Consider the following 6000-nt stretch of genomic DNA (forward strand, 5'->3'; position numbering starts at 1 on the left):
TAACATCTTTAACATATAAAAAAATAATTTGTGATGACACTGTTCCTTTAAAGCACACTATCTTATCAGTAATTTAGAAGACCATTAAAAAGGATGTTGAGAAGATACTACAAATTGGAGATAATTAAAAACAATAGATACAGATACAAAATACAATATAAAATAAATAAAATTGTATATATACCCAAGTGGTGTCCCAAAAAATATATATGTATACATACTTTTTAATTCAGAACAAATGTAAATGTTTTTATGTGTATTTAGTCTAGTTTTACACATTATCAATGCGAATCTTTCAGCTGTGTGTATTGTTGTCATGGAAACATGACGCTCAATAAGACCATTAAAAAGGATGCTAATAAGGTATTACAAATTGGAGATAGTTAATAATAAATTTACATTTGTTCTGAATTAAAAACTATGTACATATATATATATATATTTTTTTTTTAATTTATTTTATATTGTATTTTGTATCTGTATCTATTGTTTTTAATTATCTCCAATTTGTAGTATCTTCTCAACATCCTTTTTAATGGTCTTCTATATTACTGATAAGATAGTGTGCTTTAAAGAGGCTCTGTCACCAGATTTTGCAACCCCTATCTGCTATTGCAGCAGATCGGCCCTGCAATGTAGATTACAGTAACGTTTTTATTTTTAAAAAACAAGCATTTTTGGCCAAGTTATGACCATTTTCGTATTTATGCAAATGAGGCTTGCAAAAGTACAACTGGGCTTGTTGAAAAGTAAAAGTCCAAGTGGGCGTGTATTATGTGCGTACATCGGGGCGTGTTTACTACTTTTACTAGCTGGGCGTTCTGACGAGAAGTATCATCCACTTCTCTTCACAATGCCCAGCTTCTGGCAGTGCAGATCTGTGACGTCACTCACAGGTCCTGCATCGTGTCGGCACCAGAGGCTACAGTTGATTCTGCAGCAGCATCAGCATTTGCAGGTAAGTAGCTACATCGACTTACCTGCAAACGCTGATGCTGCTGCAGAATCATCTGTAGCCTCTGGTGTCGATGTGTCCTCGCTCGTCTGACACGATGCAGGACCTGTGAGTGACGTCACAGCGTGATCTCTGGAGAACACGCTGTGTGTCTGCACTGCCAGAAGCTGGGCGTTGTGAAGAGAAGTGGATGATACTTCTATGCACAACGCCCAGCTAGTAAAAGTAGTAAACACGCCCCGATGTACGCACATAATACACGCCCAGTTGTACTTTTACTTTTCAACACGCCCAGTTGTACTTTTGCAAGCCTCATTTGCATAAATACGAAAATGGTCATAACTTGGCCAAAAATGCTCGTTTTTTAAAAATAAAAACGTTTCTGTAATCTACATTGCAGCGCCGATCTGCTGCAATAGCAGATAGGGGTTGCAAAATCTGGTGACAGAGCCTCTTTAAGTGTATAATCTTTACATTTCTTCGCCGTAAACCTGCCTTTACAAGTAATCATTTGAATACACATGTATTGCTGTTGTTTTATGTACAAAATAAAAAGTATTTTCAACACGGCTGCGCCCTTGGATTTTCCGTCCTTTTAACCCCTTTTATCTCCTGGATCTACACAGCGGAGTTTGTTCCAAAATCTCCGGATCGGATATTGGGCTGCAACTGTCTTATGCAAGTGGCTACTTGGACACGTATCTTTGGATGTTATGCTCCTAGCATAACAACATCAGGTCAGCATAATTGACCATCTCTTTTTTTCCTTTCATCACACAGGTTCATGCACGATGTGCGCTTTGTTTTTATCTTTTTCTACCCCTGTAGATAGCACCATACAGGCCCCCCTGTAGATTGCGCCATACAGCCCCCTCCCTATAGATAGCATCATACAGCCCTCCCTGTAGATAGCGCCATACAGCCCCCTGCAGATAGCATCATACAGCCCCCCTGTAGGTAGCGCTATACAGCCCCCCTGTAGGTAGCGCTATACAGCCCCCCTGTAGGTAGCGCCATACAGCCCCCCTGTAGATAGTGCCATACAGCCCCTCCTTAGATAGCGCCATACAGCCCCCTCCCTGTAGATAGCGCCATACAGCCCCCTCCCTATAGATAGCATCATACAGCCCTCCCTGTAGATAGCACCATACAGTCCCCCTGTAGGTAGCGCCATAAAGCCCCCCTGTAGATAGTGCCATACAGCCCCCTGCAGATATCATCATACAGCCCCCTGCAGATATCATCATACAGCCCCCTGCAGATATCATCATACAGCCCCCCTGTAGGTAGCGCTATACAGCCCCCTGCAGATATCATCATACAGCCCCCCCCTGTAGGTAGCGCTATACAGCCCCCTGCAGATATCATCATACAGCCCCCCCTGTAGGTAGCGCTATACAGCCCCCTGTAGGTAGCGCCATAAAGCCCCCCTGTAGATAGTGCCATACAGCCCCCCTGTAGATAGTGCCATACAGCCCCCCTGTAGGTAGCGCCGTAAAGCCCCCCTGTAGATAGTGCCATACAGCCCTATCGTGTGGATAGGGGATACATGTGTTTAGTGGGACAAGCCCTTGAATGGCAGAGCGGGGAGATAACTCCCTGCTCTGCCGTAGTGTCTAGTGGCGTCGCTACCGCTGTAGCAGCTGATAGCGGAGCCTCCGGCCATGTGGGGGCCCGTGCGGGCGGGCGACGCGGGCCCCTATAGCGGTAGTTACGCCACTGCAATGGGCCCTTTTGATCTAGTGAATAACCAGTAGCCCAACCTATACTATCTTCTGAAATGTCCCTATCAATGAAATTACTTTTGAACTGCTACTACGGTGCTAACCCTCAAATTAAATCCCCTGGCTTTTCCTCTCGTCTACCCCTGCTCCACCTGTCATAAATAGATTCTAACTTGATCATCATAGAGATTACCAGCTGAAGAAATGGCCAGAAAGAGATGATGGAGCTCCACAGTAATAAGTCTAGTCCCGGTCCTCATCCTGCTGCCGCATTCCCAGTTATTAGTCCGTTTACTTTGCGCAGTTGTTCTTACCTTGTTTGTGAAGAGCGGGGCCTGGACCCTCACACGCTGGGCACAGCAGTGATGGCAGCGCAGGGACGCCTTCTTCCTTTATGCAGAGCTTAGTTTCGTTTCTTGCTCTGAGAAGCACAGGCCACGCCTCACCACGGTTTCATTTCCCTCAGTCTCTGAGGTGATATCAGAATCCAAAGAGCATGTAATTGAAGTAAACAAGATGTCTATAAAGCATCTTCATCTCGTATAATTACTACTACCCGACTGACGGTGACACATTGCCCGGACTGCTAACCACCCTGTTTTGTGGTGTAACATTCAGCAATACAGAATAGCATTCTGTGACAAGGATTACTGTTTGGTGACAGAGAAATATTTTGTGCCACATAAATGTCACTTCCTGACATACAGTTTTGTTTTGTGAAAGTTCTTTATTCCATTCATGTATTTGTACAGTTTTATACAGTGCCCTCATATTGACCACCACAAGGACTCCTGTAACAAGTCACAGTGTGCCAATCATGGCAGCAGAGCATCCTTTTGATGACAGTCTTCTAGTTCCCATATTAACAACCCTTTCCCGCCGCAGCCATTTTTCAGATTTTCATTTTCGTTTTTTCCTTCCCACCTTCCAAAAGCCATAACATTTTTATTTTTCCGTAGATATCGTCCTACGAGGGCTTGATTTTTGCGGGACGAGTTGTAGTTTTCCGTAGAACCATTTATTGTGCAATATAATGTACTAGGAAGCGGGAAAAAATTATTTGTGGGGTAGAAAATGAAAAAAACAGCAATTCCTCCATTGTTTTTTGCGCTTCGTTTTTACAGAATTCACTGTGCAATTAAAACAACATGTTAGCTTTATTCTGTGGGTCAATATGACTACGGCAATACCAAATATATATAGTTTTTTCTATATTTTACTACTTTTACAAGTAAAAATCTAAGTGTAAAAAATTACATTTATTTTGTGTCGCCAAATTCCGAGAGCCATAACTTGTTTATTTTTCCGTCGATTGGAGGCTTATTTTTTGCCATAAGCTGTAGTTTTTAATAATACCATTTTGGGGTACATACGACGTTATGATCACTTTTTATTTCCTTTTTTTGTGGGAGATTAGGTGACCAAAAAATAGACATTCTGGCATTGAAATTTTTTTTTTTACGGCCACTGTGCGGGTTAAATAATTATATATTGTAAGAGTTCAGACTTTTACGGATGCAGCGATACCAATTATGTTTATTTATTTTTTTTACTATGCTCTAGGGGGAATTGGGAAAATGTTTTTATTTTAACTTTTAATATTTTATTTTTTTTACATTAAAAAAAACCCACTTTATTTTACAAATTTTTACTTATTTTATTAGTCCCCCTAGGGGACTTCAACCAGCGATCGTTAGATCGCTTGCATTATATACTGCAATGCTAATGTATTGCAGTATATCATGATTCTCACAAGCTTCTATTAAAGAGGCTCTGTCACCAGATTTTGCAACCCCTATCTGCTATTGCAGCAGATCGGCCCTGCAATGTAGATTACAGTAACGTTTTTATTTTTAAAAAACGAGCATTTTTGGCCAAGTTATGACCATTTTTGTAGTTATGCAAATGAGGCTTGCAAAAGTCCAAGTGGGTGTGTTTAAAAGTAAAAGTCCAAGTGGGCGAGTATTAGGTGCGTACATCGGGGCGTTTTTAATACTTTTACTAGCTGGGCGTTCTTATGAGAAGTATCATCCACTTCTCTTTAGAACGCCCAGCTTCTGGCAGATCACGCTGTGACGTCACTCACAGGTCCTGCATCGTGTCAGACGAGCGAGGACACATCGGCACCAGAGGCTACAGATGATTCTGCAGCAGCATCAGCGTTTGCAGGTAAGTAGCTACATGGACTTACCTGCAAATGCCGATGCTGCTGCAGAATCAACTGTAGCCTCTGGTGCCGATGTGTCCTCGCTCGTCCGACACGATGCAGGACCTGTGAGTGACGTCAAAGCGTGATCTCTGCATTGCCAGAAGCTGGGCGTTGTGAAGAGAAGTGGATGATACTTCTGGTCAGAACGCCCAGCTAGTAAAAGTAGTAAACACGCCCCGATGTACGCACATAATACACGCCCAGTTGGACTTTTACTATGATGCTAGGAGCCCGGCTCCCTGCACTGTGTTCGGTCCGGGACTTGCGGCCGAAATACGTCCGTCAATTACGGACGTAATTAGTGTGTGTGCACATACCCTAACCATAAAAGTTCTCTATGCTGCTTTCAGAGGGCAGAGGCTCCTTCTTCAGGCAGTTTACAAATGAATGACTTAGAAAAAAGCACAACATTTAGATGTTACACAGAGACAATTAGTACATGAAGTGATATATCATTAAGATAAGCCGGGGCAATAAAACTGAGGTTATAGGAGTGATGACTTAGGAGTTAAGGCATCTGGAGTCAGTCTGATGGGGGATGTGACATGTGTCCATGTAGTGGCTCATGAATCCAGGCGTTAGATTGAGGCCTTGAGTCAATGACTGGAATTTTATCATCATCTTGAATTCCCAAATTTTTCTTTCTCTGTTGTTTTTAAAATGACCCTTCAGAATGAGTACCTTTAAATCTGCCAAACTGTGATCAGGTCCAGAGAAATGTTTTCCCATGGGTGTATCCACCTCCTGTTTTATTGTATGTCTGTGAAGATTCATCCTGGTTTGTAGTTTTTGTATTGTTTCTCCAATGTAGATTCCGTTATTGATGCACCTTGTACACAGGATCATGTAAACTACATTGGAGGATGTACAGGAGAACGAGCCAGTGATTTTATAGCCCTGCTGCGTGTTTGGTATCTGGATGGTGTTTGATGACCAGATGTTGGTACAGGTCTTGCATTTTCTACTGTTGCAAGGAAAAGTGCCAGTCTCTGATGGTGGTGAGAGGGCACTTCTGACCAGGAGATTCCTTAGGTTTGGTGGCTGTTTGTAGGCAAGGAGAGGTAAATCCGGGAATATTTCCTTCAGTTTATTGTCTTTGTTAAATACAGGTT

General features: G+C 42.4%; 1 protein-coding gene across 2 annotated transcripts in view; it reads right to left on the reverse strand.

The window, feature by feature from the left end:
• The window catches only part of LOC142651758 (NFX1-type zinc finger-containing protein 1-like), a 100680-nt gene extending 97539 nt beyond the window's left edge, over window positions 1-3141 (reverse strand). For both annotated transcript variants that reach the window (XM_075826818.1, XM_075826817.1), the window contains exon 1: window positions 2994-3141. The gene's annotated coding sequence lies outside the window, so the exon portion shown is untranslated. The remainder of the gene's footprint in view (window positions 1-2993) is intronic.
• Window positions 3142-6000: the final 2859 nt, after the last annotated feature.

This window comes from Rhinoderma darwinii, chromosome 5 (assembly GCF_050947455.1).
Source record: "Rhinoderma darwinii isolate aRhiDar2 chromosome 5, aRhiDar2.hap1, whole genome shotgun sequence".
NCBI lineage: Eukaryota > Metazoa > Chordata > Amphibia > Anura > Rhinodermatidae > Rhinoderma > Rhinoderma darwinii.